Source organism: Calliphora vicina, chromosome 5 (assembly GCF_958450345.1).
Source record: "Calliphora vicina chromosome 5, idCalVici1.1, whole genome shotgun sequence".
NCBI lineage: Eukaryota > Metazoa > Arthropoda > Insecta > Diptera > Calliphoridae > Calliphora > Calliphora vicina.
This window is the reverse complement of record NC_088784.1, coordinates 29758661-29780761: the sequence shown is the minus strand read 5'-3', so window position 1 is coordinate 29780761 and position 22101 is coordinate 29758661.

Sequence of the window (22101 nt, the reverse complement as noted above, 5' to 3'; positions counted from 1 at the left end):
AAATAAGAAAAATTTTGGTTGATACCAAATTTGACTGTCTATTAACCGATGTTGAAAAAGCAGCATGGAATTCTTTTAAACTTTTTGTTCAAGAATTTTTGGGGAATAAGAAATGTCACAATTACAGAAATATTGTTGCGAATATATTACATCATTTTGAACTCATGGGTGTAAATATGTACCTCAAAATTCACTTTTTACATTCTCATGTGGATTTTTTCCCGGAAAACCTCGGACATATGAGTGACGAACATAGAGAGCGTTTCCATCAAGATTTAAAGTTTTTCGAGAGGAATTATAAAGGTTTTTGGAATCAGAATATGCTAGGAGACTACTGTTGGAGTGTCGTGAGGGCGTCAAATGAAAATAATTATAAAAAGAGGACTAAACATTTCAATTTTATTTTTTTTTGTCCTAATTTAATGTACATTTTTATATGTTTCGGTTTGACGTCCAGGATTTTTTTTAATATTTTTTCCGAAGTCCTATATACACAAATCCCCATATGTTTCAATTCATGAGCAAAAACCTTGTAAACTAGTGTTATTAGTGAAAAACAAGTAGGAGAGCTATATTTGGCTGTGTCGAATCTTATATACCCTTTTTATAAAAGTTTTTTCCAAAATTTTATTTTAAATTTTTAAAATTTTTTTTTAATTTTTAAAAAATTTATGACAAAAAAAATTTTTTTTTATGAAAAATTGTTATTTAAATTTTTTTTTTTTCAATTTTAAAATATTTTTTTTTAAATTTTTTTTTAATTTTAAAAAAAAATTTTTGTTTTCTAAATTTTTCTTTTTGGTGAAAAAAAATTCGGATTAAAATATATTTTTCCCGATTTTGACCCATTGTAGGTCCAACTTACTATAGCCTTATATATCTTTGCAATAGACTTCGAAATATCTATTATTAGATACCCTATTGTCTATATTAATGACTTAGTCATCCAGATATAGATCAAAAATAGGCCAAAAATCGAGGTCATCGAGTCATGGTATTTTTCTTATATCTCAGCCATTTGTCTACCATGATGTCGATTTTTAATAGTATTCGAGCCGGAAGAATTACCGATATATTGATGTATGAATCATGTATGTAAATTATTTGGGGGATACGGAAAGTTGATTTCAACATACGGACATGGCTATATCGACTCCACTATCTATAACGATCCAGAAATGAAAAATGTATAAATTACAAACTTATATATAAAGTAGTAAATAAGAAATGAAAGACAAGATCTAAGAAAAAGAACTAAGTCCATCAAAAAATACAAACTAAGAAATAGAAAAAGCTCATAGAAAACAAAGAAAAATACAAAAAAATTTGGTTTATAGAATTCAAAAATATTTACGCAAAAAAAAGTTTGAATGTTTTTTGTCTCTCCTGTAAAATTTTAAAATATGGACTTATAGCCTTTGTATAGATAGCGAAGTCGATTAAGCCATGTCCGTCTGTCTGTCGGTCCGTCTGTTTGTTGAAATAAATTTTCTGAAGACCCCATATATCTTCTGGATCCAAATCTTCAATAATTCTGACAGACATGCTTTCGAGAAGTTTCCTATTTAAAATCAGCAAAATCGGCCCACAAATGGCTGAGATATGAGGAAAAAAACCAAGATAACCTCGATTTTTGACCTATATCTGGATTACTAAGTCATTAATATCTACAATAATCTAATGATAGATACATATTTCAAAGACCTTTGCAACGACGTATATAAGACCATAGTAAGTTGGACCTACAATGGGTCAAAATCTGAAAAAATAATTTTAAACCGAATTTTTGTTCACCAAAAAGCAAAATTTAGAAAACAAAATTTTTTGTTTAAAATTAAAAAAAAAAAATATTTTAAAATTTAAAATAACAATTCGAAAAACCAAAATTAAAAAAAAACTTTGGAAAAAAAATTTTGTTTACCTAAAAATATTTAAAATTTGTATTTTGATGTATAATTTGGTAAAGGGTATATAAGATTCGGCACAGCCGAATATAGCTCTCTTACTTGCTTATTAAAGTACTGATTAGTATTGAATCAATTCTTGAAAAGTATCAAGTAGTATTGAGCACAAAGTATACAGAGGCGTCACGAGACAGAAAATAATATCGTTTTCTATTTATCTCTTTATTTTAACACATCACTGATATTGTAGTACGAAATATTTGCAATTCCTTTTTAAGAGAACTGCCCTATCATCTGATTTTGAATTTTTGAAACGTCAAATATGACATCTCTGTATACTTTGTGGTATTGAGTATTGAAAAGTATTGACTTTTTACAACACCAATGGAAATTCGAAAGTTGTTTATTTGAATGCAAGCAAATTCTTGTCCAATCCTCAAATCCAACAAAATCGATTCCTACTGGGCAGGCAATTGCAGTGATTTTTTATCTGTTATTTTGACAGTCAAAATACAAAACAAACATCTACTAAAAAAAACTAACATAACAAAGTAAAATAAAATGAATTATTTAGCAATTAAACATTAAACTTCGAAATAGAAGAATAACAAACAAACAAACTTCCACCTAAACCCAGACCTACCACAACAATCAATAAAACAGCAACAAATCTAATTCTGAGTGAAGTTTTAAATCCAAAACAAACAAAAAATGGTTGGTGTCTGGTTTTTTTCACTACGATCGGTGGTGCAGTGTTGGTGGGTGACATAAGATTTTGACATTTGATTAAAGGCTGTCAATTTTGACACTGTTTTCTTTTAATTGTCAACATCAGTTAACTGAAAAAGTTTAAGTTTCTTGTTTACGAATGGGATTTTTTTTTTGTATTCATACTTCATCATACCACTCGTATATTTTGAAAATTCAATGAATTTGTTAAATTATTCCTTGTTTGTGGTTTAAATACGAGTGGTTGGCTGCAGCCATTGTATCAAGTGTTAATTTAATGCAGTATTTGAGTATTTCGATCAGTGTGTTTGTGTGAGAGAATTTAGGTTAAGTACTGTCACCATGACAGTTGACAATTGTAAACTAAGTTTAATTTTAACATCACAACACAATACCAGCCACCATTAACTACTACTGGTTAGTTGTATGATTTTAGTTTAAAACATGCTTCGAGTATTTTTATTTGATTTTTTCGAATTTTTTTTTGTAGGTGAATTAACTTTACAATCACGTAGTTTTATTTTTTTTTTGTTTATCTTGATATGAGTAGTTTTTTTTTTGTAATTTTTTTTAAAATATTTATTTTTTTTACATTAAATTCAAAGTTTAACGCCCACCTGAAAGACAACCAAAAAATCTTTTTAAAAACTGCATAAAGATGAAAAAAGGTTCTGCAGCTGTTTTGACACGATTACACTTCAAACACCATGTCATGTTTGATGGATGCATTTTTGACATCATGGTTTTGTAGTCAGATTTTTTTTTATAAATTTTACTCACTACAACACCAGCTTAGTTGGTAAACAGAGTATGGAAATATGGTTATGTTTGGAATTTAGCAGAAACCAACTTATAGAGACAAAACACTGGTCTTTCCTGTATTTATATTATTTCATCCTTCATTGCTAATGGCTTGAAGGATTTAGGAAGCTATAGAACCTTTCTAAATTTATTTTGAAACATCTATTTGAAACGAATCTCCCAAAATAAGCTGTTCTAATACATTTTCAAGAGACCAGAGGTTGATAAAAGAAATGTTGATCTTACTTTTTGTCTAGTGAAAAAACATAATCCAAATGTATTGTTTAAATAATTCATATCATCCTATAATCGATCGAAAACCGATTTAATCAGCTAAAAAGAAGACAATTTTGCAACATTAGCAAATGACACCTTAAATAACACCTCATCTTGAATTACCATTTATACATTATTTTAATATTGTTTGTTTTTCCAGAAGTCATGATGAATTTTTAATTTTAATGTTTTTGTGTAACTAAGAAATGGAAAGCTTTAAAGGGCCCTTTTATGCTAATTTCAGTGAATAAATGATATTTGAGTATTTGCAACAGTGGTATAAAGATAGCATAAATAACATTTTATGCACTTTCCTTTTCTATTTGAATCTGACCAGCTATTAATTTTAGTTTGATGTTATTTGGTATACTCGAGTATGAATGTAGATAAATCATATTTTATATGTATAAACAAAATGTTTTTTTAAAAAAACTCAAGTATGTTTAGCTAATAACATCGTAAATACAGCGATTTAAAGAAAATAACCTTAATTTGTGATCACTGATATTTTATATTAAAAATCGAGAGCTATACTCGGCTGTGCCCAATCTTCACCAAATTATACTTTAAAATTATTTTTTTTTAAATATTAAAATTTTGTTTCTTTAATTTTTTTGAAAAAGTTTTTTTTAAAATTTTTTTTTTATTTTTAAAAAAAAAAATTTTTGGAAAAAGAATTTATGAAAAAATAATTTTTTGATGAAAAAAAATTCGGGTTAAAAAATATTTTTACGAATTTGACCCATTGTAGGTCCAACTTACTATAGCCTTGTATATATCGTTGCAATGGACTTTGAAATATCTATCATTAGATAGTAATCCAGATATAGATCAAAAATAGGACAAAAATCAATCATGTTTGTGAGTTATTTGGGGGTTACGGAAAGTTGATTTCAACATACAGACGGACAAGGCTACATCGACTTCGCTATCTATAACGATCCAGAATATAAAAATGAAGAAATTACAAACGGAATGATAAACTTATATATACCATTGCCACTCATGGTAAAGGGTATAAAAACTCAAATATCTTAAATCGTTAATACTTTGATTTGAAGGGAATTAAGCTCAATCTGTGGCCGCTCATATTTTATAGCAAAATACGATTTTTACTATAAAAAACTCAAATATCTTAAATCATTTTTAAGGATATACTGAGAATGAAATTGTCGACGAATATTCGTTGTTGATCAGATATATTTCGTATTGAAAAGTGGCAACATCGGTCAAGTAGGGCCAGAGTTATGGACCAATATGTGAGACATCCAAAAAAATATTTTGATATGTTTCAAAATTTGTTTTTAACTATTTCCTTTATCTCAGCAATATGATAATATCATGAAATTTTGCACATATTTGGGGTATTCACACGGTCTACTATTTGGTCGTATTGTCATAATGTCGTAATATATTATGATAGTTTAATAAAATTTTTGTTGTGTTTCAAACAAAAAAGTTCTAAACTAATAAGACTATTTGAACTATGTTTATTGTTTTGTCATAAAATAATATTTTTTGTTTAAAACACAACAACAACTATTATAATAGCAGACCGTGTGAATACCCCAATTGTTCTTTTATTCTAAATCACTGCACAAAGGAAAATTTTGGTCATTTTCGGATCAAAAATCTGTAACTTTTAAATGGATATTTTTCTGTAATATTTTTTCTCTGTTGAATAGGTGGGACTTTAAACTTTAATTTGTATTTTCGAACATAAAAAGCGAATCATTATAAAAAAAAGTTATGAACGCTTAAAAATACATTTTTTATTTTCTTTTTAATTTTTGTATAAAATTGAGATGTTAAGACAAGTAAAAGAGGTGCTTTTATATATTTTCTCACTAGATTTATAGGTCTCGCTGAGTACATTAGACATTGTGTCAAAAATTGTCAGAAATACACTCAAATTCAGAAGTTATTCTAAAAATCCGTTTTCACTGATGTTAGTCAATTCAATCAGTTTTTGCTTATTTTGATATGAAATCATATACAAATTGATATCAATGTATAAGGAAATTTTAGTTCTTAACAAAACATGGTTTTAATTTTTCAAATCGGATGAAAATTGTTTACGTTATTCCACTTTTCATTAACACCTCTTTTAGTATTTTCTCCCCCAGCACTATGAATAAAAAAAAAACTATACAAAAATAAAAATACAGTTTTTAATTTTCAAGGTAAATTTTTTTGAACTTTTTTCGAAAAGTTTAATAACTTTTGCAAATATAAACCGATTTCTGCAAGTGATGTCACGTTTGCTTCTACATAAAATTATCTTTAAGACACTGTGCAAAATGGTTTTCACAGAAAAAATTCAAATTAATATTGTTGAATTTGAAAAATTACGAAAAAAAAATAAAACTCTCTCCATAATAGTTTAAATTATATTCTTGTTTAATAAGAAATGCAAAACTGCCAAGAATTTCTGAGTTTCTATACATTTTTGCATGCCATTTGTCTATAGACACGAAAAGGCAGCTAGTTTGATATATCTTTTAGATAATAAGCTAAGCTTTAATTCTATGTTAAAACTAGATCGGCGGCAAACGGCGCCAACAGCTAAAATCCTAGTCAAAGTTGCGTAGGTAAGCCAAAAAGCATTATATATTTAAAATGAATAAATTTCAAATCTGCTAACAACATATACAAAACTCATAACCAGGGCAACCAAAAATATGCAATATCATATTTTTTGATGTGCGTTGTATAAGCATATGAGTTAATTATTTATCCGTTTCAGACAATTTTAAGAATTTTGGCATCGATTTGTTAGTGCATATTTTTGCATATTTTACTCTTTACTGCATATTTTAGCATATTTTGCGTTTTATAGCATATGTGACTCATAACTGCATATTTTTGTTGCATATTTTCTTTTTTATCATTAGTTTATTTTCTTAGTACAATTTTATTGTACTATTTTGTATTGTAATTTTTTATTTTTATATTTTATTATGTTGTTAAGGTACAATGACTACTTAAAGAAAAAATTAGAGTATCCATAATCGACTTATCTTAAATGAATTTTCGTTGACTTAAATGACAAAACTTCAGAATATTAAGATATACCGAAAATCTTGCGTTCATAGCACGTTGATAGATTTAGACAAATTGTAACAAAGATATTAAGAAATCAGAAAAAAAAAAATATACATGGATATCGATAGACGAAACAATGGATGAGAAAGGAAGAAAAATAGGAAATGTCATGGTATTTTGAGTCCCAATCATAAAATTCCAACAAATATATTTCTTTAATTGTCACAGTTTTAACTAGAACAAATCATTCCACTATTGTAAGGCTTTTTTAAAATTTTATTTAAATTTTGGAAGCCGAATTAAAAAAAAAAATCGATTGCAATTTTTACCAACAACTTACACACGTTCTCCATAGAGTTTTTGAAGCATATTCAAATGATATAAAAGTGATTTTTAAAGCTTTATGTAGAATAGAAATATTTCGAGAAATTTATCCGAAACATCCGGAACATGGGCCACATAGATTCAGCAAGTAAAATATACCACTACTTACAAAAACAAAAGTTTGAAGTATAAGGCAGTTTAAAAGATGAGACAAATCAACTCTACGGAAACCTAAAAAAAGATTTAGTTTGAACATTTAAAACTTAAGAAAACATATAGTAATTTATTGCTAAATATATTAATAAATGAATTGAATCAAACTTTCATGTAGTGCAAAAGACAGGACAATCGAAATTTAATCCTATAATAAACAATTTTAATTAATCAGCTCAATATTTTATTTACTTCTTATATATTGAAGTCAAAAAGTAACCAACAATTTTTAAGTGCATATTTTTTATATTTTAAGAGCATATTTTTCGTTTATAAGTGCATATTTTATGCGCATAAAATACTTTTTTTAGAGCATATTTTTGGTTGCCCTGCTCATAACCAAAATAGAATCTGGACAAGATGCCCTTTTCAACAAGGTATAAAAATCTTAAACAAAATAATTATAAATATTAAAACTACGCTCTTGAATATGGTATTATTTTAAGTCCCCAAATCTTTAAAGTCGAAAGTAGTGTGTTCTGTCGCCATTTTTGAATACTTCTGTTGACATAATAACTATTATTTCTACAAATAATTATTGCTTGATATCTTAGCTTTACGATAGAACTTGTTTTATGGATAATTTCAAACATTTGCTAAAAATAATTATGATATGCATTCACCTTATATTATCCACTGTGCACTGTACAAATTAACCTTCATAAATATTTAAAAAATATGTATGCAAAAATCTTTTTAGGTATTAAATATATGTATATAAATCCCTTAATAATATCATAATTAGTTTTAAATTCGAAATCAATACCACACCTAATTTTATGAAGATCGGTCATAAGCCCAATATAAGGAGCACAAAAACCCATTAAATAAAAGTCTTATAAATATCGACATCCAACCAAATTTTACACAGATCATTTGTATTTAAGAATCATGCCATTGGTTTCAGTTGACGATCAGTCTATAACACAGGGCAACACAATCGAAACAATTTTGAAGGCTTTTTAAACCACTACACAATTTTGATGTATTGTGGTTCCATTAGTACAAAAATGATATAATTTTTAAATTCTAAGGATAGATTTTTTTTTCTAAAATTGTGAATTTTTTTAAATGTTTCTCCACGTAATTTATGATAACTCAAAAACGGTTAGTCCGATATTATTGAAGTAAACTTAAAAAAGTTAATATTTGCATAAACTTTAATGCGGTTATATATTGCGTTTTAATCGGCTCCCTGGTTTCGGAGTTATAATAACAAATTAAAGCAAAAAATATATTTTTTATGTGAAAATAGCAAATTTATGTGTTTTAAAAAAACTCATGAAAAATCGAAAACGGCAGAACTTGTTCAGGTTTATTATTTTTTCGCAAAGCCACATATAATAGCAACAAAATGAGATATTGAACATAAAAATCGATTGATTCTTTTTATTCACAATTAAGTGAATTCGCTGATTTTCACAAAATTTAACTTTTTTATTTAATATATATAAAATTGAGTAGTTCATGTTCTTCTTTCGATTGATTGAATGTTGAACACATTTTTCCCGTGCTATGTACAAATTTTCACATATATATTGCGTTTTAATCGGCTCAGTAGTTTTGGAGTTATAATAACAAATTGAAGCAAAAAATATATTTTTTATGTAAAAATATCCAATTTTTTTGTTTTAAAAAAATCATGAAAAATGGAAAACGGCAGAAATTGTTTAGATTTATTGCTTTATCGCAAAGCCACATGTAATAGGAACAATATGAGATATTAATCATAAAAATTTATGGATTCCTTTCGAATCTATTTTCACAAAATTTTAATTTTTTGTTTGATATACATACAATTGAGTAGTTAATGTTCTCCTTTTCGATTTCGACAAAAAAATGCATATAGTACTCGGTGTCCAATGCTGGTTCAAATCATGCGGATATATGTATATTAAAGCAATCCTGATATGACTTTTGCAATTAAGTTAAAAGCAGTTCCGTTTTAAATGATATGTAAATCTCAACTTTTCTAAGTCTATCTTAATAACATCAGACTAACCCTTTTGGAGTTATCATTATGTGGAGAAATGTCTAAAAAATTTATAATTTTACTTAAAAATTTGTTTAAAAAAACCTCTTCATAGAATTTAAAATTTGGACTAATTTGTACTACTGGAACCACAATTCATCAAACTTTTTTTTCGATTTTTTTATAATTATAGTTGCTCTATAATGCCCACGTTATCATCAAGCAATGTGAAATTTAAAGTTATTTTCTAGTAATAGAAAATATAAAACGTGTAGGTAACTTGCTTGTAAGTGGAAACTTACCTTACAAAGATCATGTCTTCTGTCTTCAAGGACTGCGTTTGCTCTCCAGGAGAGCTTCCACTTGAAAACATTGAAAGTTTGTGAAGTTTCTCACTTACCATTGTTCGTTTAACACTACTGCTTCGAAGAAGCGGCTTTTTCGAAGTACACGAAAATATTATATTTTTCATAAGTTCTTTTAAAATAAGTTTAAATTAAAAATGAGATGATAATAGAAAAAATAGTTTTTTTTGTTTGATGTAGGTTAAAAATATAAACATTTCGAGATAAGCTTATTTAACTTAATTTCCATGGCACATAGTAAGCCAATACTAGCATTGTAAGAGTACTTAGCTTACAAATTCTTGGATTTTGTTAAAATTATAATTAAAAATTTCAAGTTAAATTACATACAATCCAATGAATTTATAACGTCAATCAACTCTATAATTAAAATCCGTTATAAATTAACGGTATACATTTTTAAATAATTTTTTTTGGCATATCAAAACCTCAGATTAGAAAAAACTGCAAAAAAAAATATAATTTACAGATTTTCATTTATTAACCATCAAATTAAAACTATCAACAACCAAAAATGTTGTTGACCACAAGCAGAAGAAGAAGACTATCCATAATAATTATTATGAAGAAGCTAACTTCTACATACACATGACAGACAAAATAAAACGAAAAATCAACACAAATCAAAAGATTACGAATTCAATACGTCATCGAAAAAAAAAAAAAAAAAAAGATTTTGCATGTCAAATCCGCAAACAATCACAACAAAAATATGGCACAAATAAAAAAAATAACAACAAAAACATGCTGATTTAAAATACGACATACTTACTCACCATAAATACAGGTAAACAAACAAACAAGACTCGTCTTAAACTTTAAGATGGTGTTGATAAGTTGATAAACAACATTGTCGCCCCTCTCTCTCTCTTTCCTCCTAAATAACTGTAATATGTTTGTAAGTAGTATGAGTGTTTTTTTTTGTTGTTGTTTATTTTTCTGGTGTCCCACTTCCCTGCCATATGGTCTAGATATTGTTGTAGTTGTTGTAATGAGTTGCCTAACAACACAACAACTTTATAACGGTATCATGAGTTTTGTTGTTGTTGTTGATTTTAATTCAGCCAGTATTGAAACCGGAACTTAAGCGACCAAATTTTTACCATAAAATGGAGAAAAATATGAAGAAGACTACATAACAGTAGCCATCTTTGTAATGATTTGTTTGTATTGTTATTGTTGCTTTTTTTGTCTACTACTACTCATTTACCATTGAAACAACTTCAACTTTAGTGATGATTTAACTTCTCTAACCACATTTAATTTGAAAACGAAAAGAGAAATTTCTCTTTTTTTTGGTAGCAGTAATTTTAGCTTTTCCTTATTGTAACGTAGTCGTCGTCATCTTTAATTTAGTTAGTTTGTATAAATTTCAATTTCAAGTTTATCATTTTGATTCACAAGCAAAAAAATAAAACTATCTCTGATCAGTGTTTTTATTGTTGTTCCTGCTTTCTTGCCATTCATTCGCTCCGAAGCCGAGAAATGAAAGAAAAAAATAATCAAAATAAAATTGAAGAAATAATTTCAAAGTCTTTGTCTTGACCTTGGACTTACAAACCAACTTTACATGAAAAGAAAGAAAGACTTGCTTTGTTCACCCAAAAACAGAAGAGGGGCTTCAGGAGAAAGCACTCACTCACTTAATCAGACAGTAGTCAGCTTTACAAGCGGCTACAAAAGGCAGTGACATTAAAGTGTTCATTCATGGATGGTTGGGGATGGCTAGAGACTTTTATTGTAGTCCCGAAAAGCATTTAAATTATATATTCGGACATGGTTTAGAAGGTTCTAGGTATTGGTTGGATGAACAATATTCCAATTGAAATTTAAGGTGCCCGTTAACGGCCAATGGCAAACTATATTCATGAATACTAGGCCACATTTTAGATAAGATTGTACACTGATGTTTCTAAGACAAAGTGTGGCTTAAGCTCAGGAGATTTTTATGATCAACTAGGAATAAGGTTCTCAACACGTCTTCAAAATAAGGCTAGTTGATGATCAGGAGCATTGACATCTATGTCAGGAAGGGGTGTCCAATCTCCGACGTCTATCTGACATTACTGATAGTTCTAGGAATAAAGTTCTAATGTGCTTTGTCTCCCACATAAAGCTAGTATCTTTTAGGCGAAGATATTGACTATAAGGGAAGCATGTAAAGCTCTACGGGAAATAAGCGAATGTTTATTTCCTTGGTATCTTTGTCGCCTGATGTCACTTAAATCTTACACCATGTGATCCAACTTAGACAGACAGTGTAAGGACTCTCAGTAAAGGCTAGTATGTCTATCTCACATTACTGATTGTTCTAAGATGACTGTTGCGTGGAATCGGCTGTCTTCTGTTATGAACTTGAAATAAAAATCTCAATACCTCCTACATATAAAACTAGTGACTTTCAGGCCAAGATATTGTCCATCAGGGAGGAATGTAAAGTTCTACGCGAAAGGAACATTCGTAGGAGCACTAGAGTTTTTGTTGACATAAGTCACTTAAATCTTTTACAACATCTGATAAGGATCTGGTCTCTGCTGTGATGAATTAGGGATAAAGTTCTCAATACTTCCTCAAGACAAGATTGGTATATTTTTGGAGGGGATATTGGCAAGCAGGGAGGCATGCAAAGTTCTAAGTAAATGGAACATTTGAGGGAACACTGGCATATTTTTCATCTTATATCTTCTAACTTAATCGCACAATGTAAGGAATACCTGCTTAAACTAGCACGTCTATATAACTACTATAAAGTGCTGGACAGATCTGTCTACGATGTGAAAAGCAGTGTACAACTTTGGAATAAAGACTGAGAATGTCTATCTGACATAATTGATTGTTCTAAGGTGAAGTTTGGCGTATAATCAGGTGCCATCTGTGATGAATTGGATTAAGTTTCCCAATTCGTCGTCTGGCCAAGATTATGCGATCAAGGAGGAGTTTTACGCGAAAGGAACATTCTTGGCATCTTTTTAGACTTATGATACCTAAATCTTCAACTGCGTCTTCTATCTTATTCAGCCAGTGTAAGGAAGAGCTGTCGTAGTTAGTTATAGCGTGAATGGCTTTTGGATTTCTATCTTATTCAGCCAGCATAGGGATGAGCTGTGCTGGCTAGGACGTGAATCACATTTTGATTCCTACGCGATAATGAGCTGGCTTTACACACTATCTTCAGAAGACTGGAAAATGTGGCAAGTAAAATATGTTAATCGCACTATACAGTTCTGGAATAGAAACAGGATTGATATTTAAAGACTTATACAATAGCAGTTTTAATGGGTCATTAAGATATCGATAAGTACATAAGCAGACAGTAGTCAGTACTGCGGAAAGGAGACATCAATATACCCAAAGCGACGGGTAGATATTCAACGGTCAGCTTATTTATGTCTTTTTTATGCGATCAAGGCTGCTTCTAACTCAGTAACCATTGTCCAATTGATAAGACCTTATTGATTCAATGCGACAGGTTGGATCTAGCACTCTTTTAGCCTATCAATTGTTATTGACTCAGTAGAAGCCGGGACCTCGAAAAGGAGGTAATGGTAATGTTTACGTCTTCTATATTGTCTCCTGTAATGAAATAGGATTAAGGTTCCCAATACGTCGTCAAGATAAGGTTATTATTTTTCTGGTCAAGATTATTCGAGGAGGCTGGCAAAGTTCTATGCGAAAGGAACATTCTTGAGTGTACTGGCATCTTTGTAGACTTATGAGACTTGAATCTTAAATCATGTCTACTATCTTATTCAGCCAGTGTAAGAAAGAGCTGTCCTAGCTAGTTAGGGCGTGAATGACTTTTGGATTTCTGCACGAAATGAGCTGGCTTTACACACCATATGCAGAGAGCTGGGAAATGTAGCATGTAAAGGATGTTAAATGCAGAATAGAAACAGGGTGGATATATAAAGGCTAATACCAGCTACTAATAGCGTTAATGTGTCATTAAGAGATCGATAAGTACACAGGCAGACTTGCACTTTCTTTCCATGGTCACTGACTCGGCAACAGCCAGTACTGCGGAAAGGAGACAATGGTATAAGCAAAAGAAAATGAGAAATAAAAAAGCTCAAAGCCTCGGGTAGAGGCGATCCAGGCTGCTGCTGGATCATTCAGCATATGTTCTGAGCGAACATATGCTGAATGATCTATCTGAGGTATCTTATTGGGTACATGAATGCGACCGGTTGAATGTAGTACTAATTTTACATTTCAATGGTTATTGATTCAGTAGCAGCCGGAACCTCGAAAAGGAATATTCTGTTTTTCATCTGTCTGTCCCTTCATTTGTTTCAGCGAGGAACCAGACTGTAAGACCTTATTGGATACTTGAATTCGACAGGTTGGATCTAAAATATTAGTTTCTTTTCTCTTAGTTTTGATGCATTTTTATGAAGGAGAAAGTCTATTTAGTGCCAACAAACATCTGAATATGAACGATTTTGCAAATGGCATCATATGACGGCTGTATTGAAATTTAAGTTTGAACAGTGAAACCAGAAGGAGAATCTAGAGAAACCAAAGATCAGATACATTGACATCCAAGTGCGATCCAACAAGAATTTCATGTTCGCTCCAGAACGATCAGAGTAACAATCGACCAAAGATGGTCAAGTCAGCTCAACTATAGCGGACCAGTTACACTTCAGTGCAATATATTACTTGAAGGCGACCCGTTGTGAAATTGATCATAGTAACATTACCATGATCGTATCAATATCAATACCCATTTCGAAATTAAACATTAAACTCTCTCAAACCTCTGACTCACTGTCTGCGAAGCATAAAATACAACCACCAACAAACTACAAAAAAAAAACACAACCAACCCACTTTTACTTTCATTGCAAATTACGTTGTTTTCGTTTTGCCAATTATGTCAGTTGCTCTAACTGACTGCGGCTGTTGCCGTGCTGAACTGCTTAGCATTTACTATTGCTGTTTGCTTTTACTATTTTCTTTTGCCGCTTTATTATTATTTAGTTTTTTCAAACAAAAAAACATTAAACTTACATACAAATTTTTGCGCGCTTTAAAAATTTCCCATGATTGCCGGCAAACTTCCATCTTAGTAGCTGTGTGACATAAGTTGAGATTTTATAGTTGGTTGGCGGAAATGATTACTATTTGTTTGGAGGGAATTTTATCGGAAAATTGATTTGATTTCGTAAACCTGGGCAAACTTATTTAGATTGTTTGTTAAAGCATGCGTAAGTTTTAGTGGCAAATGTGTAGCATTTAAATGTGAATGACTTAATATCCGTTAGAAAGTAATTAAATAAAGATTAAACAATAATTAAAAGTATTACATTCAATTTCATTAAGAGGAATTGTGTAATGAAATTACAGTATGTCTTCTAACTTGTACGATATTTTTAGCGAAAGCTGTATTATTTAACATATTTAGTATAGGCATCTGGAGGAATTCAATGTGTAACTGTAATAATGGAAGCTTAATTTTCATTATGCAAAAGATCTAAACAAAATTTATAACATCGCGATTAATAGTCCCTGAACCATCGAAATTCATAACACCTTTTCTAGATTGAGAAAAAGTAAATCAGTAAATTTTGGTTTAATTTTACATCACTTTTTATACTAATTATTTTAAAATGATCAAATTTGCTATAACTGGAATGGTATTTAGGGTAAGGTCATTCAAGGCAGTTGCAAGTGCTCTATAAACTAACGCCCATTCACTCTCAACACATTCAAATTAAAACCCTTTAGGCCAAAAAACTGACAAATGATTGATATTGTCTCAGTTAAATTAAAAAGTCACAAATGAAATTAACACTTAATAATCCCAATCATAAATTTAAACTATGTATATGCAAAATAATCTTAAACAATTAATAAGTTTTTGGCCATAAATCATTGGATTGTTTCGTTTATGAACTGTACATAAGTGTTCAATTAATAAAGAAATAAATAATTATTTTTGATAGTTTATAAACATTTATTACACTCAAAATTGAATTATTGAATACTCAGCTGAAAAGTGTATCGATATCAATACAGTGGGTAATAAAACAGCATAAGATCTCAACATATTGGGCTTAGAGCACAAGGGATTCAAGTGACTAATGTTTAATAATGAGCAAAATGAGGTTAAAGTTAATTTACAATAAAAAATGTTAGATGCTATCTGGAATATTGCTTTTTAATTAATAGAGATCCTGAGATATATTTTAATCTAACACAATAAAAAAATACCATATTTTACAAATACAAATACCCAAAAATTACCTTTGAAGTGAGGAAAGTCGCACTTATACCCCTTGTGCTTTAATTTTTTTCAAAGTTCTGAATTACCTAATAAGAAAACCACATAGACTCAATTTTTTTATTAACATTTTATTAAGAAAAGCTTTTATGGTTCTTTGTTACATTTTTTAGTCGTCATAATCAGATTCCATGACATCACCGGGGTCATCCTCACCTTGACTTTCGATTCTTTCCGGAATTTATTCCATTCTAAACCATTCATGGTAAATTGGTGGTATATAGCAAAGAAGATCCTGTAGGTTCTTGAATTTCTGGAATATTATTGTTTTGACGCTGTTTTTTGGAGGAAGTTGTGGTAGATTTAGTTTGGTGAAGTTTTCTTGCACATTCATAAGATCATCTTTGTATAATATGATCAGATTCAGAAAATTCGTCAATATTATTTTCAGATTCACTTATTTTTAATGGTTTTACGTACCATAAATAATAAAAAATCAACAATTATTAATATACTCCCATTATTTTATGTTACTTTTTCTTTTTTGGAAAATAATCCACAACAGGTGTTTTGAAAACAAGTGATGGAATTAATTGCTAGATTTTAGCTGATCACTCATCTGAATTCACTAAATCAGTCCATGTAAAAAATGAATTTTAATAATTGCTTAGAGCGTAAGTTGTTTAAGTGCTCATGTACCCCTTGTGCTCGAACCGAAACAGGTATTTTAATGACAAGTGCTAGAATTGGTCGCCATATCTCGCTAACGGATGAGAATCCCACATTCAACTCTTGTGCTATGAACTTCTCTGAACTTCACCTACTAACTCCATATGTTAACTCAATTTGAGAAAAAAAGGCACTTGAACCCCTTGTGCTCTAAGCCCCTCAATTATAATTGTAATAATTATTGGGTGCATTTTATTTTGAAACATTTGTGCAATATAAATTTATTCAAAGTATTGGCAATTGTTAGCTATGACCTTTTCCTATCTGCCAAAACAAACTGCTTTTGAGGCCAAGAACAAATCAAGCCATTTTCGGATAGTCTATTCTAAAGTGAAACATATTCCAGAGAGAGCGTTCTGCATTGATCGAAACAAAGTGTAGTCGTACGGGGCATGGTCTGGACTTTAAGGCGGGTGAGGCAAAACTTCCTAACCACTTCTTTCTAAATAGTTTTTAACAGGTATTGCAACATGTGGACTAGCGTTGTCATGATGGAATATTACGGTATCATGTCCGGTCGTATATTCTGGAATCGCTTCAAACGAATCAGTTGCGTTCGGTACAGGTTTCCGAGATTTCAGCAGCTCTTGGTCTCTCCAAATACAAAGCATTGCCTTAGCGCCATGAATATTTGGCTTTGTTGTCGATTCGGCTGGTTGGCCGGGCTTCACATACGATCTATTATGCTTGAGGTTATCGTAATGGATAAATTTTTCTTCGCAAGTAATGATTCGGTGTAAAAATTAATTTATTTTATAGCGTTCAATCTGCATTTCCTACATGCAAAATCGTCTTTTAAGTTCTCTCAGCTTCAATTCGTATGGTACCCAATTTCCCTGCTTTTGGATGAATTCTGCTGCTCGAAAACGTTTTGAAATTGCTGCTTGATTAGCTCCCAATGACTTTGCAAGCCCTTGTTTAGTTTTACAACAATCTTCATGGATTCTTGGTATTCAAATTTTTTTGGCTGGCCTGGGCGATCTTTGTCTTCCGTGTCAACCGTAAAATCCATCTCTCTCACGTTGAAACCGATGGAAATTGCTGCTTGAGTAGCTCCCAATGACTTTGCAAGCCCTTGTTTAGTTTTACAACAATCTTCATGGATTCTTGGTATTCAAATTTTTTTGGCTGGCCTGGGCGATCTTTGTCTTCCGTGTCAACCGTAAAATCCATCTCTCTCACGTTAAGCTTTGGTGAGCAATTGGTATGCTTCCGAGGCACTTTTCAATAGGCTTGGTCCTTGTACCATAATATGTACCAAATTTGATCGAAATATCTTCAAAATTGCGACTTGTACTCTGCGCACAATGTTTACATGGACAGCCAGCCAGCCAACCAGACAGACGGACATCGTCTGTTTGGATTACTTCTGGACCGTATGGATTCACATTTTTTTATTAGTTAGACAACTAAATTATCAAAAGATTTCAGAGCAATATCGCAAATTCAATTTAAAAATTAAAAAAATAGTAGATTTTTTTTGGTTTTTTTTGAATGTATAACAAATTTATGTTTTTCTGTAAGGTATCTTTACGGAGAACATTTTGCAAAGCTGGGATCAGAAAACGGAAAGCTTCCTTGAAAACCTTGATGTGTTCCCTATTTATCCCCAAAATTATTTTCCCATCGCCAAAGAAAGTGTGGACTGTGTGGCAAAATTGTAAAACATACCATTTATGGGATTTTCGCTCCAATTTTTAGGAATTGCGGGATTCCCTTTGACCTTATGACAAGTTTTCTTGCACTTTTTTATTTAGAATAATAAATTTAAAAAGCGTTGAAAATTTCATTGAGTTTTGTAAATAAATAAAGATTTTATTACATACATATTAATTGAGTTTCTAAAACTAAAATTTGTATCAAAATTTTAATAGGATTGCAAATATTAGGAACAATTTGATGCACATTTGTTCTGAACTAATTTTTTTGTTTAAATACGTGAATTTTATGCCGATTATTTTGGAAATAAACGGCTGGTCGTTTATTTCCGAAAAATTTTGATTCTGCCCCACTGTGCGCACCTTCATCCATATAACGTTACAAAAACAAGTAAGAGAGCTATATTCAGCTGTGCCGAATCTTATATACACTTATATATTTTTAGGTAAACAAAATTTTTTTTTTCATTTTTTGGAATTGTTATTTAAAAATTCTTTTTTTTAAATTTTAAAACAAAAATTTTTAGTTTTTAAATTTTTTTTTTTGGTGAAAAAAAATTCGGTCTAAAAAATATAGGTCCAACTTACTATGGTCTTATAAACGTCGTTGCAAAGGTCTTTGAAATATCTATCATTAGATATCCATATTGTCTATGTGAATGACTTAGTAACCCAGATATAGTTAAAAAATAGGTAAAAAATCGAGGTTGTCCTGGTTTTTCCCTCATATCTCAGCCATTTGTGGACCGATTTTGCTGATTTTAAATAGGAAACTTCTCGAAAGCATGTCTGACTGAATTATTGAAGATTTGGATCCCGAAGATATCTGGGGTCTTCAGAAAATTTAGTTCAACAGAGAGATGGACATGGCTTAATCGACTCCGCTATCTATAAGGATCCAGAATATATATACTTTATAGGGACGGAAAATTATATTGTGGAAATTACAAACGGAATGACAAACTTATATATACCCTTCTCACGAAGGTGAAGGGTATAAAAATTGGATGAAAATGAAAAGAAGAATTAAACGAACTCCCCTAAATGTTGACGACTCCTGCAAGCGTTACAAGCACCATGATTTACGGATTTGGGCTTGGAATGTCCAAACCCTTAATTAGGAAGGTACTTCAAGCCAATGCGAGGGACATTACATGTTCGGGTGTGGTTTCGTGGTGAATAAGAGGCTTATGGTAGGGTCACACATCGCAAATATTTGCTCAAAGAAGCGTAAAAAAAAATTTAAAAAAAAAAAATTTTTTTTTGTTTTGAATCATCATAAGTAACATAAGTTCTTCAAATATTTGTCATGTATGACCCTACCTTTACTCGTATTGTCTTTAGGTTCACACCAGTAGATGAACGACCGGCCACAATTAGGCTAAATATTTTTAGATCAGTCTAATATGTGCACATACGCCGACGGATGAGAAAGATGATGACCCCAAAGATGACTTTTATGAGCGCCTTGAACAAACATACCTCCGCTGCCCATGCCATGACATTAACGAATCTGATACTAAGTCTTTACAGTTAAAAACATACTTTGTACAAGTAAGTCCATTGATGCTAGTCTTAATATGCTTTCACAAATTTTGTCTCCCACTGTAACAATTTTTATATAGTAAATCAAACCCCCAGCCCAGCATCACTAATCCCCCCTAAATACTCAATACAAATTGAACTGCTTTGTATTTATAAACATTTACACTCAATATTTGTTTGTCGATTTTTTATTTATTTCTGCTCATAATCACCATGTTATAATTTTTCATTTACATACATATTTTTCTTAAAACTTATTTTTTTTGGCGATTTGTGATCTCAAACGATCGATAACATGCCAAAATCAAATAAAAACAAGTAAGAAAGTATGGTCGGTCAAGCCCGACCATATAATACCCTACACTAAGTAAAAGAGCAAAAAAAAAATTTCTTTTAAAATTTAAATAATTTATATTGTTGAGTGATTTTCGGAAGTGGGGTTATATGGGGGCTATGACCAATTATTGACCGATCACCATGAAATTAGGTCGTGTGATTTATGTCTATATTAAAGTTAACTATGTTGAATTTTGTGTGTTTACCAACATTTTTAAGCGATTTATGCACGTTAAAGTGATTTTCGGAAGCGGGTCCATATGGGAGCTATGACTAATTATGGACCGATCTTAACAAAATTTGATGACATGAATTTTGTGTATATAAAACTTATTTGGAGCGGAATTTGTGGTGATACATATATAAATTAAACATTTATGACCGATAAAGTCCAATTTCGGTAGGACATTTGTATGGGGGCTAGGTGAAATAGTAAACCGATTTCAGCCAGTTTCAATAGGCTTGGTCCTTGAGCCGAAAAAATAATATGTACCAAATTTGATCGAAATATCTTTAAAATTGCGACCTGTACTCTGCGCACAAGGTTTACATGGACAGCCAGCCAGCCAGCCAGCCAGCCAGCCAACCAGACGGACGGACGGACGGACGGACATCGCTTAATCGACTCAGAAAGTGATTCTAAGTCGATCGGTATACTTTAAGGTGGGTGTTAGACTAATATTTTTGGGCGTTACAAACATCTGCACAAACGCATAATACCCTCCCCACTATGGTGGTGTAGGGTATAATAAATTTTATAAAAGATCAAGATTAATCGAAAAGCGTAAAAACGTTTTAAATTACGCTACCAGACTTTTTGGCAACAAATACAAAAACATGATCATGATGTCGATGATGATGATCTTGCAAAAAAAAAAAATACCAAACAACAACTAAACGCAAAACAATTGGATTTTTTTTTTGTTTGTTGCCATTTTGGTGGTTGTATTTGATTTGAAATTCTAAAATTTCAATTCATCAAAATATCAAATTGTATGTTTAAGTGGTACTACCATACATTCATACATCAAATTGATCATCTTGTGGAGGGGGAGGTAGGTGGATTTGTAAACATAAGCATCGTGTGCAGACAAGTGTTATGACTGATTTCTGATCTTAAATGATTGATAAAGTTACGGGTACGTGAATGCTAATAATATTTTTAGTTTTTTTGTTGATTTTTTTCTTAGTAATGTTTGTTTTTATAATTGTATATTCTTGGGTTCTTAACCACTAGACGGCAGACTATTAATGAACAGCTGGGATTCCCAATCGCTTTTAAAATGAGTGACAGTTATTAGTTAAACATTAAATTGATTTGATATTGATGGTAGGAAAAGTATTCAACTGAAATTAGACCATTACATTCATAATTTGTTTGATAAATTTTAAGATTTTTATTGTAATGTTTGTCTCTCAATCTTGATCATTTGTTTATGAAATGATCACTAGTTCTTACTTGAGAACCTCTGATTCTTTAATATATCTTGCGCATAGAATCGTGTCTACTACCAGCTACTTAGAATTAAAAGTATAAATGTTTGGTTTTGCATGTGAATGTTTGGTTGTGTATTATTTCAATGTAAATTTGAAATTAAATTGCTTGTATAGACGCGTGTCTATAAGGTGCCAAGTATAGACAGTGTTTACCCAAAAAATCAACATTCATAATTTGTATAAATTTTTAATAAAGATTTATTATTAATAAAGCAATTAAAATCATTAATTTTAATAAATACATTATTATGAACTGTTGGGGATGTTTTTAATAATATTTTTTTAAGGATGATCGAAGGGATCATCCCTCTAATGTAGAGTTTCGTGTTCGGTTTTAACCATAAACCCACAATTACACTATGCTACACCAAAAATATGCAGGGGTTCTCATATATCAATTCTGTTGTAGTCCATAGAAATCGGAAATACTTTGCAAACATTGTTCCCTTTGATTGACCCACAATCAAAGGGGAAATAGTTA